Here is a 16,319-nt window from a genome sequence, read left to right on the forward strand (position 1 = left end):
CCGGCCACAGGGCTCGAACCTGGACCTTCTTGCTGTGAGGTGACAGCGCTAACCACTACACCACCATGTTAAATAGTTTAGTGTCTAAATTGTACTTTAATACAAGACCGGGAACATGTTCTATTTAGCCGGTAAAGTTCGGCTCTTTGAGCCCGCCATTACACGAATGCGTTTCTCGTTATTGTTTATTCAAAGGAAGTGACGTCATATGCGCAACGCTTGAAAGTTCACGACATTTCTGGCTTCGTCTGCTTTGCAAAGGGTAGCATGTTAACGATTTTTTTTTTTTTAATTCCAAAACAAAATTAAAACCAAAGCATGCCTCCCAAGAGGTGGGTCGTTCAAGGCTGTTCAAACGTAGCTGATTTAAAAATAAATAAATAAAACAGAATTTTGATCCATTATAGCCCAGAGTTCGCAGGACACTTATGGAATGAATAGGTTGGATTTGTACGGACAGGATGGTTTGGTGTCTGCTCCATACATTTTGAAAAAGAAATTTGTGAGGCAGATTCACATAGAAGAATTTGAGTGACGTCTGGTGCGTGGAGCAGTTCCTTCGATCTGGAAACAAGTGTCAGAAGCGCCATCCCAAAGAGCTCGCCGCACAGGAAGTGTCAAGCTTGTGTTAGGCACCTTCACTTTCAGCGCTGGAGCCAGCAAAGAGAGTGACGTGTTGTGCCATATGCACCAAGCGCGCAGCAGCCAGGAATTTGAGAGGCTTCACTCCAAAACTAAAGTTGCTCACATAACTACAACCTTTTCTGGTTCAAACAGTGCCAATTAAGACCATGTAGACCCTTTCTATTTTGTGCTATGTTGGGGGGTCAGCACGCAATTACCATTATTGATTTTTACTAAAATCACCGCATCTCTGCAACCAGAGAAGGTTTTTACAACTCCACTCTTTCAACTCTCACTCCAGACTTTACAAGATGGCCATTGTCATCAAGTCCACCTTTTTCCTCCAATTTACAGTCAGTACGTTTACATGCACGTCCAAATCGAGCTACTGTCGGTAATCGATCAAAGGGTCCCAGCAGGGGTGCCAGAGAAATCCAATCCTACATGCACAAGTGAAATCGGGCTATTGTGCACCCGAGCCACACGTGGCGCTACACGCCCCATCGTGTTGGTACACTTCCGGTTGTCGTCATGAAGAGCTATAGTGTTGCCAGATACTGCTGACGTATTCGAGCCCAAAACATGTTCAAATCCGCTAAAATGCACTTAAAACCCCCCAATCTGGCAACACTGGCAGTTCCGTGTTCAAGCTGTTCGGCTTGCTCTAACAGACTGTATGGCTACAAACTGTCCGGCGCAGACCACTGTTTTGTAAGACAACTTATTTTGCACAATAATATTTTTCTAAAGTCCATTTTTTGCTTACAAAAATATATATATATATTTTTTTGCTTACAATTTAACTTATGTCTTAATAAACACACAAAAAGTTCAATTGTTTTGTTTTTATTGACATTCTTCAGGTGTTGGACATGTGTGTGTGTGTGTGTGTGTGTGTGTGTGTGTGTATGTATATATATATATATATATATATATATATATATATATATATATATATATATATATACACATACACACAAATACACATACATGTACACACACACATTTTTTATATTTTATATATATATATATATATATATATATATATATATACACATACATATACACACACATATATATATATATATATATATATACACACACACACACACAAATACACATATATACACACACACAAATACAATGACTTGTTTATGTACACAATTCACAGCTATGCAACAGCTGTACAGATGTATTTGGTGATACAGTAAGTGAGCTAAATTTTAACAGTGCAAACAATGCCACAAAAAGAAAAGATTCATGATTCGTTGTCATGCCGACCGAGGCTGTTGTGTTTCCCTTGTGGTCTCGTCACTTCCGGAAGGGGCAGTGCTGAAGTAAGTAGCTCGAATACGTAGCTCAATAGGGTATACATGCACTAAGTAGCTCGGCAGAACTCGCATAATCTAGGTCGTGTAGCTCGATTCCGAGAAATCAAGTTCGGTTCAATTTCAGCCGAATTAAGGTGTATACATGGCATTTTGAACTTCGATTTCAGTCGAGCAACGGCAGAAATTTGATTCTCTCTATGTGCATGTAAACACACTGAGTGTGATAACTGCCCAACTCTGAAATCAGATAAGAAAGCTCTGCGGTCCAAAATTCAAAGGCTGTAATGTAAAGTAAAGGAAACAAGTGTCAATCAGAGCAACTGGGTGAATACATTTAAAACTATGGTTGATTCTACAATAACTGTTTTATCAGGTACATATACAGGTTTTATTTCTTTATTTGTGCCATTTTTTATTTCCTTTATTTAACTGAACTTTAAATCCACTGCATTCCTAAGACTGTAATGGATCTGGTGTGCCTAAAGGCCCAGCCCCACAATACTGATAACTAAAACTACAACTATAAATAAATCAGTCCCCTGCAGTCTGTGGTCACACCAGGATGATAACGATACCTATAGCCCAGGCCTGGGTTTATCAGTGAGATTGCCTTTGGATCGATTTTTCCAGGCCTGGACCTGATCCGATAAAACATCTGACCAACCAGGTAACTGTTTACATGTTGTCTGAGCATGTGCTATTCCCCCCCCCCGAACATCTTTGCTGCATCAATGGAGAAGCCGATTAGAGAAGAAGTGTCAAAGAATCTCATACTTTATGACAAAAAGCACAAGCTGTACAAAGATAGAGCCAAAAAAGAAAATGTATGGAAGATCACCGGCAGGAGAGTGGGTATGACTAAAGTTCACCGATAAATGGAAAAAATTGGTTCGAAAAAAATTTTTGCCTCCGAATTCTGTTCCAAAAATCACTTAAAGCTTGTTGGCCATTAGATCGCAGTGATTTATATGAGCCTATTTGAGCATATCACACAGAGAAAACCTGGGATTTTATGAGGTCATAAGACTAGCACTTTAAAACTGAAAACAATGATTTGTAAATAATCTTTGACCTGTATTGCACTCAGAACAATACAATGGGTACATTAAATAAATGTTTTACCTCGAACACACACACACAACCCCGAATCCAAAAAAGTTGGGACAAAGTACAAATTGTAAATAAAAACAGAATGCAATGATGTGGAAGTTTCAAAATTCCATATTTTATTTAGAATAGAACATAGATGACATATCAAATGTTTAAACTGAGAAAATGTATCATTTAAAGAGAAAAATTAGGTGATTTTAAATTTCATGACAACAACACATCTCAAAAAAGTTGGGACAAGGCCATGTTTACCACTGTGAGACATCCCCTTTTCTCTTTACAACAGTCTGTAAACGTCTGGGGACTGAGGAGACAAGTTGCTCAAGTTTAGGGATAGGAATGTTAACCCATTCTTGTCTAATGTAGGATTCTAGTTGCTCAACTGTCTTAGGTCTTTTTTGTCGTATCTTCCGTTTTATGATGCGCCAAATGTTTTCTATGGGTGAAAGATCTGGACTGCAGGCTGGCCAGTTCAGTATCCGGACCCTTCTTCTACGCAGCCATGATGCTGTAATTGATGCAGTATGTGGTTTGGCATTGTCATGTTGGAAAATGCAAGGTCTTCCCTGAAAGAGACGTCATCTGGATGGGAGCATATGTTGCTCTAGAACCTGGATATACCTTTCAGCATTGATGGTGTCTTTCCAGATGTGTAAGCTGCCCATGCCACACGCACTAATGCAACCCCATACCATCAGAGATGCAGGCTTCTGAACTGAGCGCTGATAACAACTTGGGTCGTCCTTCTCCTCTTTAGTCCGAATGACACTGCGTCCCCGATTTCCATAAATAACTTCACATTTTGATTTGTCTGACCACAGAACAGTTTTCCACTTTGCCACAGTCCATTTTAAATGAGCCTTGGCCCAGAGAAGACGTCTGCGCTTCTGGATCATGTTTAGATACGGCTTCTTCTTTGAACTATAGAGTTTTAGCTGGCAACAGCGGATGGCACGGTGAATTGTGTTCACAGATAATGTTCTCTGGAAATATTCCTGAGCCCATTTTGTGATTTCCAATACAGAAGCATGCCTGTATGTGATGCAGTGCCGTCTAAGGGCCCGAAGATCACGGGCACCCAGTATGGTTTTCCGGCCTTGACCCTTACGCACAGAGATTCTTCCAGATTCTCTGAATCTTTTGATGATATTATGCACTGTAGATGATGATATGTTCAAACTCTTTGCAATTTTACACTGTCGAACTCCTTTCTGATATTGCTCCACTATTTGTCGGCGCAGAATTAGGGGGATTGGTGACCCTCTTCCGATCTTTACTTCTGAGAGCCGCTGCCACTCCAAGATGCTCTTTTTATACCCAGTCATGTTAATGACCTATTGCCAATTGACCTAATGAGTTGCAATTTGGTCCTCCAGCTGTTCCTTTTTTGTACCTTTGACTTTTCCAGCCTCTTACTGCCCCTGTCCCAACTTTTTTGAGATGTGTTGCCGTCATGAAATTTCAAATGAGCCAATATTTGACATGAAACTTTCAAAATGTCTCACTTTCGACATTTGATACGTTGTCTATGTTCTATTGTGAATACAATATACTTTTTTGAGATTTGTAAATTATTGCATTCCGTTTTTATTTACAATTTGTACTTTGTCCCAACTTTTTTGGAATTGGGGTTGGTTTATAAAAAAAGAATTGGGACAAGAAAACATTTACCACTTTCTTCTCACAGAAGAAAGTGCTGTTCCTTCTCACAATACTTAAAAGATGTTTAAAGGAGAAAACGTGAAGTGTCAGCCAGGTGTCAGTACCGCCATTTTGAAAACTGTTTTCCAAAGGAAACATTGCATAAAAATGAGTCTATGAGAAGATTGCTGCCTACTTTTTTCAAACTTTCCTGATTGTCATCAAAACAAACAAAACTTCCAGCTTGATTACATCAGCATTCAAAAGAGGGCACGCACGTCTTTTGACAACGTTGGCAGATGTTGGTCACTTTGATTTTCGCTGTACATTTTACTTCCATCCTACGATGTCTCGCACAGGTCTCAGCGAATCTCGTTTATGGACATTGCTTTGACATATGGACTGATATATTACGTACAGTGGTGCTTGAAAGTTTATGAACCCTTTAGAATCTTCTATATTTTTACATAAATATGACCTAAAACATCAGATTTTCACACAAGTCCTAAAAGTAGATAAAGAGAACCCAGTTAAATAAATGAGACAAATTATACTTGGTCATTTATTTATTGAGGAAAATGATCCAACATTACATATCTGTGAGTGGCAAAAGTATGTGAACCTCTAGGATTAGCAGTTCATTTGAAGGTGAAATTAGAGTCAGGTGTTTTCAATCAATGGGATGACAATCAGGTGTGAGTGGGCACCCTGTTTTATTTAAAGAACAGGGATCTATCAAAGTCTGATCTTCACAACACATGGTTGTGGAAGTGTATCATGGCACGAACAAAGGAGATTTCTGAGGACCTCAGAAAAAGCGTTGTTGATGCTCATCAGGCTGGAAAAGGTTACAAAACCATCTCTAAAGAGTTTGGACTCCACCAATCCACAGTCAGACAGATTGTGTACAAATGGAGGAAATTCAAGACCATTGTTACCCTCCCCAGGAATGGTCGACCAACAAAGACCACTTCAAGAGCAAGGCGTATAATAGTCGGCGAGGTCACAAAGGACCCCAGGGTAACTTCTAAGTAACTGAAGGCCTCTCTCACATTGGCTAATGTTTATGTTCATGAGTCCACCATCAGAAGAACACTGAACAACAAATGGTGTGCATGGCAGGGTTGCAAGGAGAAAGCCACTGCTCTCCAAAAAGAACATTGCTGCTTGTCTGCAGTTTGCTAAAAATCACGTAGACAAGCCAGAAGGCTATTGGAAAAATGTTTTGTGGACGGATGAGACCAAAATAGAACTTTTGGGTTTAAATGAGAAACGTTATGTTTGGAGAAAGGAAAACACTGCATTCCAGCATAAGAACCTTATTCCATCTGTGAAACATGGTGGTGGTAGTATCACGGTTTGGGCCTGTTTTGCTGCATCTGGGCCAGGACGGCTTGCCATCATTGATGGAACAATGAATTCTGAATTATACCAGCAAATTCTAAAGGACAATGTCAGGACATCTGTCCATGAACTGAATCTCAAGAGAAGGTGGGTCATGCAGCAAGACAATGACCGTAAGCACACAAGTCGTTCTACCAAAGAATGGTTAAAGAAGAATAAAGTTAATGTTTTGGAATGGCCAAGTCAAAGTCCTGACCTTAATCCAATCAAAATGTTGTAGAAGGACCTGAAGCGAGCAGTTCATGTGAGGAAACCCACCAACATACCAGAGTTGAAGCTGTTCTGTACGGAGGAATGGGCTAAAATTCCTCCAAGCCGGTGTGCAGGACTGATCAACAGTTACCGCAAATGTTTAGTTGCAGTTATTGCTGCACAAGGGGGTCACACCAGATACTGAAAGCAAAGGTTCACATACTTTTGCCACTCACAGATAAGTAATATTGGATCATTTTCCTCAATAAATAAATGACCAAGTATAATATTTTTGTCTCATTTGTTTAACTGGGTTCTCTTTATCTACTTTTAGGACTTGTGTGAAAATCTGATGTTTTAGGTCATATTCATGCAGAAATATAGAAAATTCTAAAGGGTTCCCAAACTTACAAGCACTACTGTAGCATATTTTAAAACACTCAACTTGCTATAGCAGCTATTTTGTCACTATCAAAAATGCATTCCTATATTTAATAAAATGAGATAAATTGAATTTATGATTTAAAAAAAAAAAGGCCTTCAGTTCCCCCTTCACTGGCATTTGTGGATGTAACTCCTTACTGCATAGCCTCTCATCACCAGTTTCTCCTTCTGAATCACTATTGCAGTTCACGGACTGATTTAAAGAATCATGAATGGAGGTGATTATTTCTTTATGCGTTATTGAAATGACAGAGGTTACCAGTGTATCGTTGTCAATGTCCACCCACTGAGGCTACATCCACACAACAACGAGATTTTATTTAAATAAATAAATATTTTATACACACACACACACACACACACACATAAATACACACATATATATATATATATATATATATATATATATATATATATATATATATATATATATATATATATTTTTTTTTTTTCATTCCACATGGGCAACGGATCAGTAAAATATCAGGTACATATGGCAACGCAACGCTTGCTGAAAACGATGCAATACACATGCCACACCTCTACGTGCGCTGTAACACGGTCCCATCGGAGACACCAGAACAACAGAAGTAGGACGCATGCGCATAAACCCCTTCTTCTACCCGGCGTGAAGCACTCACAGGAACAAACACAACAATAACAACAAGATGGCTGTGACTACGCGAGGAAATCGTGCCTTCTGTGTGTACAAATTAGTTTTATTAGTGTGCATAGTTTTATATAACTTAATTTTCTTATTGTGTGTGAACATTTTGAAAAGCATTTTTATATAATTTATATAACTTTTTATATTGTGTGTGAACATTTTGAAAAGCAGTCTTATCCAATAAAAAAAAAATTCAAGAAATGGTTCAGTTACTTGTTTATTTAAAAGAAAAGCTGTATACAAAAGTGAATGCAATGCAGTGGTTCATACAAAACAGCGAGAGTGCTGCTTGTTCTAGTCATGTGGTTGTGACGTCATCGTAAACAAATCCGTTCTACTCATCCAGACGACTTCGCAACGGCGCCGTTGCCAGATTTTTCCACTCTGGAACCCGTTCTCAAAAAATATCGTTTCGGGGCACCCAAAACGCCGGTGCCGTGTGGACGCCAGGCCGAAATGGTGCCATGTGGACAGCCTTTTAGTTAAACCTTTGTTTCATGCCGTTAACTTGACTGCAGACTTTATTGCTTATCGTCTGTCTGTGGTGGGAAGAGGAGCGCATGGTTTTGTGACCTTTTTTTTTTTTGGAAGACTAACTCATTGTCACTGAAGACGGGGGACGCAAAATTACTTTATGTGAAAGTTTGTAGTAAAAGCGTTCAATTATAGTGGAGTTTCAGTACAATTCCATATATTTTTCATGTGTTATTTTATAGTTTCAATGTCTTCAGTATTGTTCTACAATGTAGAAAATAGTTAAAATACAGAAAAACCTGTGAATGAGTAGGTGTACCCAAACTTTTGACTGGTACTGTAACTACATCGAATCAATGATTAGAATATTTACTCCCCTATGAGACTAAAATAATCTCACTGATTTCTGCATCAAAATCACCACATTGTGGACTAGTTCCCTTACATACACGATTCTTCAAACAAATAATACCAGAAGCAATCAAACCTCTTATAAAAATAATCAATTCTTCCCTTAGTGCTGGCTATGTAACTAAATCCCTTAAACTAGCAGTTATCAAACCTCTGATTAAAAAAACCCTTACCTTTCACCCCGTAAGCTGTCCTACTCTTGGCCAATATCAAACCTTCCTGTTATCTCCAAGATCGTAGAAAAGACAGTGGCACAACAGTTATGCTCATAGCTACATAGAAATAACAATCCTAACCTCATGAAATGCATCAGTCAGGAATTAGACCGCATCAGAGCACAGAAATAGCACTCGTTGGTTAAAGCAGCAAATGATCTACTACTGGCCTCAGATACGGGTTGTCTCTCCTTGCTTGAACTTAGTGCAGCTTTTGACACCAGTGATTATACGATTCTCCTTGACAGACTAGAAAATGTTGTTAGAGTTAAGGGAACAGCCCTCTTTTGGCTCAGGTCTTATTTCACTGATTGTTATCAGTTTGTAATGTAAATATTGACTTCTCTATGCATAATAAGGTAAAGTTTGGTGTTCCACAAGGTTCTGATTTAGGTTCAATGCTTTTTCCTTTATACATGCTCCCTCTCTAATATTCTTCGTAAGCATGGTATTAGCTTCCACTGTTATGCTGAAGACACACTTGTACATTTAAAAAAAAAACAACCCAAAAAGCCAGATGAGAGACTCCAGCTTAATAAACCTGAGGAATGTGTGAAGGACATTAGACACTGGATGCTGATTAACTTCCTTCTACTTAATTATAACAAGACTCCATGTTGGATTATTGTAATGACTTATTGTCTGGATATTCTAGCTGGCACATAAACAAGTTCTAGTTAGTCCAGAAGGCAGCAGAGAGTGACCTTACTAGAACTAGAGGACATGACCCTTCGAAGACATCACCCCCTCTTATCCACATTGCGTCGGCTCCCAGTCAAATTTTACATCAATTATAAAACACTACTATTGACCTATAAAGCACTGAATGGTCTTGCGCTACAGTACCTGCATGAACTTCTGGTCTTACGACCCACCATCCATGTAGATCAAAAGGCGCAGGCTGTTTGTTGGTAACTCCGATAGTGAAGACTACAGCAAGGGGGTAGAGCTTCCTCTTTAAAAGCCCCACAGTTATGCAACAGTCTTCAGGACTCAGACATGGTCTCAGTGTTTAACAAGGCACCCAACCCCCAACTGCTCTGGATGATGTACGTCATATAACGCATGTTGTACGTCACTGTGGATAACAGCATCTGCTAAATGTAATGCAGTGTAATAGCTGCACAAGTTGTTTTCAGCTTCCTGAAATTCTCCCACAACACCCCATTACTCTGCTCCTCCCCCACTCATTTCCTGTAACTACCCACATCAGATTTGAAACACCGATGCTTGCCCAAAAATGCCGCTTTTCCACTACAAACGCGGCTGAGTCAGGCTGAGCCGTGCCGTGCTGAGTCGGGCTGAGCGGGGCTGTTGGAGTTGCATTTCGACTACAACCGCGCTGAACCGTGCTGGCTGGAAGTGGGTGGACACATTGGGTGGAGTTAGCGAAAGTGGGTGGACGTCAGGTGATGTCGTTAAGCAGCGCAAACAGTGACATCAGTGAGCTTTTAAGCGGTAGTCTCACGACCCGAATAGTAAACAATAAACATGGAGGACATGGAGTCGTTAGTGTTGCTGGTCTTGGTGCTGTGGCTTGTTGTCACCGACAACGCCAACAGATACTGGCAAGAGCATATAGATGAGGCGAGGCGCATAAGGCTTCAGAAATTCTCGTAATAATTCTTCTTCCGGGTTTGCGGTGTTTACAGATCCCAGCGCGCTCGCGGGGCGTGTGTGGGCATGTGAGGACACTCCTCCTCACCAATCAGTGCACAGGGGAGTGTCTGCTCAAGCCCCCAGCCTCACTCGGCACGGTTTGGCTCGCTTCAGCCCCACTCCAAAACCGTGCGAGTTTTAGGGGCTAAGCAGGGCTGAAGCGAGCTGAGTCGTGCTGGTTTTTGGTAGTCGAAACGCAAGCCGTGTCGGGCTGAAGTGAGCTGAAGCGAGCTGAAGTGAGCTGAAAAAGGGTAGTGGAAAAGGGCCAAAAGCCAACAATGTACCAGTGTCTTGCTACTTCAAAGCTTCCCACCCGACTCTGTAGCACACTCCCTCAGAGGCTCTAGCATTTTTCCATTAGGGCCACCATCCCTCAGGGAACAAGAAAACCATGCATCAGGGTTCTTCTCTGTCCTGACACCCAGGTGGTGGAATGAACTTCCTATCAGTCTGAACAGATGATTCACTTGCTGTCTTCAAACAAAGACAGGTACAAAGACCTACCTTTTCACGATGCATTTACATTAGCACTTTGTTTAAAAACAATCCTGGCCTTGTTCTTTCCCGTACTGTACAAAACCCTCAGAGGGTTTAGGGCCTGACCGAGTGAACTAGCATGAGGATGTGTTTTTGATAGAGATGCTACATGCTATAAATACAGTCAAGCTGGAAAGTCTGCACACCCCTTTCACCTTCTCCATGTTTTATTACATTACAGACTTATTCTACAATACATTTGTTTTTTGTCAAAAAATTCTACACAAAATAGCCCATAATGACAGTGAAAGCAGGTTTTTAGACATTTGTGCCAATTTATTAAAAATCAAAATGTAAAATATGTACACAAGTGTGCACACCCTTTGATATGACACCCAAAAGTGAGCTGAGGTGCATTTTGTTTCCACTGATACTGCTCGAGATGTTTCTACAACTTAAAGGTGCCCTTCCACCAAATCGTTTAATACTGGCTCTTCTTGAAATACCATACTTCACTCCGAGTTGCATATGCATGCTGCATGTGAAAATGTAATTCTACTCCCATTCCCTGTATTAGCTTATGAAAGAAAATAGTCGGAAAAACGAGCGAATCTGAAAAAGCCCTACGAACTTGCGTCACTTCGAAAATTAGTATTCATGGCCTCACCCACCTTGGCTTGCAACTGCCCACGGGAAGAAAGTTTGGATTTAAGCACGAGGAGAGATAGCAGAGCCCATCTCGTCAGTAGCTAAAGCTGGGCATACACTGATTTTTGGCCCGATTCTGACACGATTTTCACTCGTGCGACTATTTTGGAGATCGGGCCGAGTTTTGGCTCAATCGTGCGTCTCGGATCGTGTAGTATACATGGGGTAACGACAAGCGATTAACACTTCACGACCTCCTCCCGATCGATCGGATGAAAATCAAACCTGTTTGAAATCCTGAGCATTGCATCCGAGCATCAGATCGTATAATGTGAGAACAGGAATCGTAAGCTGCGTGCTGTTTACCCCTGCGATTCACTTGTACAGTTTGAGCAGCAGCTGAATACCGCGATTGAAAAAAAACAAAACAAAAAAAACCACAGTATGCCCAGCTTAACGAAGAGGACCTAACAGCAAGTCTGTGAAGATTCTCTATGGGTTGAAAACATGTCTGAACAAGTTTGTGCCTGTGTTATTTTTGGCAGTAACAGATCAACGTTGCATGTTTGGGGAGGCTGGGACCTCCCCTGCGCGAGTTACGAGCGTTCAAAATCGGGCTGGTGCCGCCGACAAACGAAACCTAAGCGGAGCGCCGCGGCTCGCCTCGGGGCGAATTACGTCCCGAGGCACAGGGCTAGCCCACCCTGGCAGCACTGGTTCGTTGGGGAGAGGGCAGAGGTCTCTGGCTGCCAAGTTTGGGGAGGCTGGGACCTCCCCTGCCCGAGTTACGAGTGTCCAAAGTCGGGCTGGAGCTGCTGACAGAAACAAAACCTAAGCGGAGTAACGTTGCAAGTTCGAAGAGGTGAAGAAGAAATGGTTGGAATTTATCTTTGGAACACCACCAGCGAAGTATAATGCAGCGTTAGTACTGTGTTCTGATCATTTCAACCACAGTGACTTTTCCAACTTCGGTGCCTTCAGTAGTGGTTTTGCTTCGAGGTTGTTTTTAATACCTGGATCTGTACGATCGACCACCAGCTCACAAGCTGTAAGTAAAACAAACTTTTTGTTCAAAAGGTTTTTGTTACAAAATAGCATGTTCATATTCTCCACGTTAGCATGCATGACATGGTCACAAGCTAGGCAGGGATGAGAGAGTTTTCCGCTTTTCGGCGGATTTCCGCTTTTTCTGAGTAAAAAAAAAAAAAACAAACCTTTTTATATTATGCCAAATCCGTTGAGAATTTTTTTTTAAATTAATTTCAGGGGGTTGGGGTATGTTCCTTCATGCTGTTCAAACTTTAACTCCAATGATGTTTACACATTATTTGTAAGTCGCCATCTTTAGTTTTGTTTAAATCTTGTTGAATGTGATGTAAAATTCGTGTTATCTACATTGTTATTGGTCAAAACATCGATGTCGAGACCATAATAGCCAATCAAAACAGTTTTTACAAAGACACCCACATCCGCTTGTTTTGACCCACTGAAGGTAGCGTCACAGTGCTGTTAGCCAATCAGAGGTAACACGTTTACTGATTGGCTAACAGCAATCAGAGGTAACACGTTTACGTCATGAATATTAATGAGTAAGACCTGAAATCCTGTCCTTCTCCTGCCACCCACTCCTCCACCAAACTAGAACAGCCTGAAACAGGAGAACCACAGCATTTTTTTTTTTTTTTTCACCAAAACCAGCTCACAGGGCATTCATTCATACTAGAGACCACCGCACAATTAATGAAAAAACGATGCAATGAGACCTTTAACTGGAGTCCACCTGTGGTAAAAATTCAATTGATTGGACATGATTGGGGATTGCCAACACCTGCCTATTTTAGGTTCCACAGTTGACAGTGCATATCAGAGCAAACTCCAAGCCATGGGGTCAAAGAAATTATCTGCAGACCTCAGAAACAGGATTGTGTCAAGGCATAGATCTGGAGAAGGGTACAGAAAAATTCCTGCAGCTTTACAGGTCCCAAAGAGCATGGTGGCCACCATCACTCGTAAATGGAAGAAGTTTGGAACCACCAAGAATCTTCCTAGACCTGGCTGCCCAGCCAAACTGAGCAATCAGGGAAGACGAGCCTTGGCTAGGGAGGTCAGCAGGAACCCAAGGGTCACTCTGACAGAATTCCAGTGTATCCTTGTGGAAATGGGAGAACCTTTCAGAAGATCAACCATCTAGGCAGCACTCCACAAATCAGGCCATTATGGTAGAGTGGCCAGACGGAAGCCACTCCTTAGTAAAAGGCACGAAAGCCTGCTTGGAGTTTGCCAAAAGGCACCTAGAGGACTCTCAAACTATGAGAAGCAAGATTCTCTTGTCTGATGAAACCAAAATTGAACTTTCTGGCCTGAATACCAAGCATCACCTCTGGAGGAGACCAGGCACCGCTCATCACCTGGCTAATGCCATCCCTACAGTGAAGCATGGGGGTGGCAGCATTATGATGTGGAGATGGGCCGACTAGTCCTGATAGAGGGAAAGATGAATGCAGCCAAGTACACCGAGATCCTTGAACAAAACCTGCTCTGGACCTCAGACTGGAATGAAGGCTTACCTTCCAACATGACCCAAAGCACACAGCCAAGAGAACAAAGGAGTGGCTTCGGAGAAAGTCTGTGAATGTCCTTGAGTGGCCCAGCCAGAGCTCAGACCTGAACCCAATTGAACATCTGTGGAAGGAGCTGAAAATGGCCATGTACTGATGCGCCCCATCCAACCTGATGGAGCTTGCAAGGATATGCCAAGAGGAATGGGCAAAAATGTCCAGAAACAAGTGTGCCAAGCTCGTAGCTTCTTTCCCAAGACGCCTTGAAGCTGTAATTGCTGCCAAAGGTGCATCAATTGAGTATTAGGCTAAGGGTATGTACAGATATGTAACCCCTACATAACCCATTTTTGTCAGTGAAATAAAATTGCATATTTTCTAAAAACTTGCTTTCACTTGGTCATTATGGGCTATTTTGTGTAGAATTTTGTGACAAAAAAATGAACTCAATCTATTATAGAATAAGTCTGTAACGTAATAAAATGTGGAGGAGGTGAAAGGGGTGTGCAGACTTTCTGGTTTGACTGTATAAGCAAACAATCGTTCCCTCATCAAGACCAATATATTTCTTTGCTAAATAAAAACACATTTTTAAATCCATTTATTATTAGACTCAGATTACGTGTACAATTTGCCATGCAAGTCAGCACTACTTAGAGAAAAGTAATCGATACCTTCTGACTAGCACTGCAACAAAAACAAAACTGATCTATAAAATTGATAAAATAAAGAAAATACAAATAGCTGCCAACAAATTGAACTCATTATTGAATAGCTGGACTGTTTTATGAAGCATGCTGTGGCACACTTTCATTTAGACTTAAAAAAAAAAATTTGATGGAAATGACAGCACGTTATTACAAAAAATGACCTCCTCTGACATATGGGAACACTTTCCATAATTCTACATTGCTGGATTAATGACATTTTAATCTGGAAAAAAAATTGATTTGTAACCATTTGTCTGCGATCAATGTAAGAAACATTGGAAGCACAATCCATCATTGGAACCATTGTTATTGACTATTGTGTACTTTCTTGGGTTATCCTACCTTATCTGGTTTTTCGAAGTGTATCACACATTCATGGTCGTATGCCTCAAGCATTCCTGCCCTATCTGAAAAGATTATTTTGTGCTACTCTGGCTAAAAAGTTGAAACTTTGTATGACAACGTGATGAATTCAAAATGAGCATGGTCTCAAATGAATGATTAGTCTACAAGACGAATGTTTTCCTCACTTCAAAAACACCGCTCATGCAGAGATGTCCACAAGCACTGGCAACCGGTGGTTTTCTCCGCCTACACAGACTGTCTGTGCCGGCTACTCGATCCCAGAAAGAACAATAAATAAAAAGAAATAAATAATTGCCTTTCAATGTTCATGCAATTTATATAGTCTCTGCTGCCCATAATTTGCTGTAAATCCAATTATATTCACCACAAAACTGTCTTTGACTCAAGTCTAGCATGACCAAAAGCAGCACCATATTTGTTGATCAATTCTCCCGTTCTGACTGGCTGAGCTGAACCACGTCGTAGCAGGTGGTAAAGACGCAATCGTTGGTTATTGCAGATGATTTCACTCGGGTTTCACAAAATGCCACCAAAGAGCAGCTAAAACCTTCCATGGAACAAATAAAGCCCGTTTTCTGCAGGTTTGTACATACAAGCCGTAATTAATATTTCCATCAGTGCGTTTACATGCACATCCAAATCGAGCTACTGTCGGTAATCGAGCTAGGGGTCCCAGCAGGGGTGCCAGAGAAATCCAATCCTACATGCACACAAGGAAATCGAGCTCTTGTGTGAGGTACATCGTGCACCCGAGCCACAGGTGGCGCTACACGCCCCATCGTGTTGGTACACTTCCGGTTGTCGTCATGAAGAGCTATTCAAGTGTATAAACAAAGTTATCAGCAGTGTTGCCAGATACTGCTGACGTTTTCCAGCCCAAAACATGTTCAAATCCGCCAAAATGCACTTAAAACCGCCCAGTCTGGCAACACTGGCAGTTCCATGTTCACAAGTTCCGTGCTCAAGCTGTTAGGCTTGATCTAACAGACTGTATGGCTACAAACTGTCCTGCACAGACAACTGTTTTGTAAGACAACTTATTTTGCACAATTGTATATTTTTCTAAAGTCAATTTTTTGCTTACAAAAAATATTTCTCTAAAGTCCATTTTTTGCTTACAATTTAACTTATGTCTTAATAAACACACAAAAAGTTCAATTGTTTTGTTTTTATTGACATTCTTCAGATGTTTTATATATATATATATATATATATATATATATATATATATATATATATATATATATACACACACACAGACTTGTTTATGTACACAATTCACAGCTATGCAACAGCTGTACAGATGTATTTGGTGATACAGTAAGTGAGCTAAATTTTAACAGTGCAAACAATGCCACAAAAAGAAAAGATTCATGCCGTTGTCATGA

The 16,319-nt window shown here is 40.9% G+C and overlaps 1 protein-coding gene across 1 annotated transcript in view; it reads right to left on the reverse strand.

The window, feature by feature from the left end:
- Positions 1-16,319, reverse strand: part of wbp1la (WW domain binding protein 1-like a) — a 53,009-nt gene that overhangs the window by 16,982 nt on the left and 19,708 nt on the right. The gene's annotated exons all lie outside the window — the stretch shown is intronic.

Source organism: Neoarius graeffei, chromosome 7 (genome assembly GCF_027579695.1).
Source record: "Neoarius graeffei isolate fNeoGra1 chromosome 7, fNeoGra1.pri, whole genome shotgun sequence".
In the NCBI taxonomy this organism is placed as follows: Eukaryota; Metazoa; Chordata; class Actinopteri; order Siluriformes; family Ariidae; genus Neoarius; species Neoarius graeffei.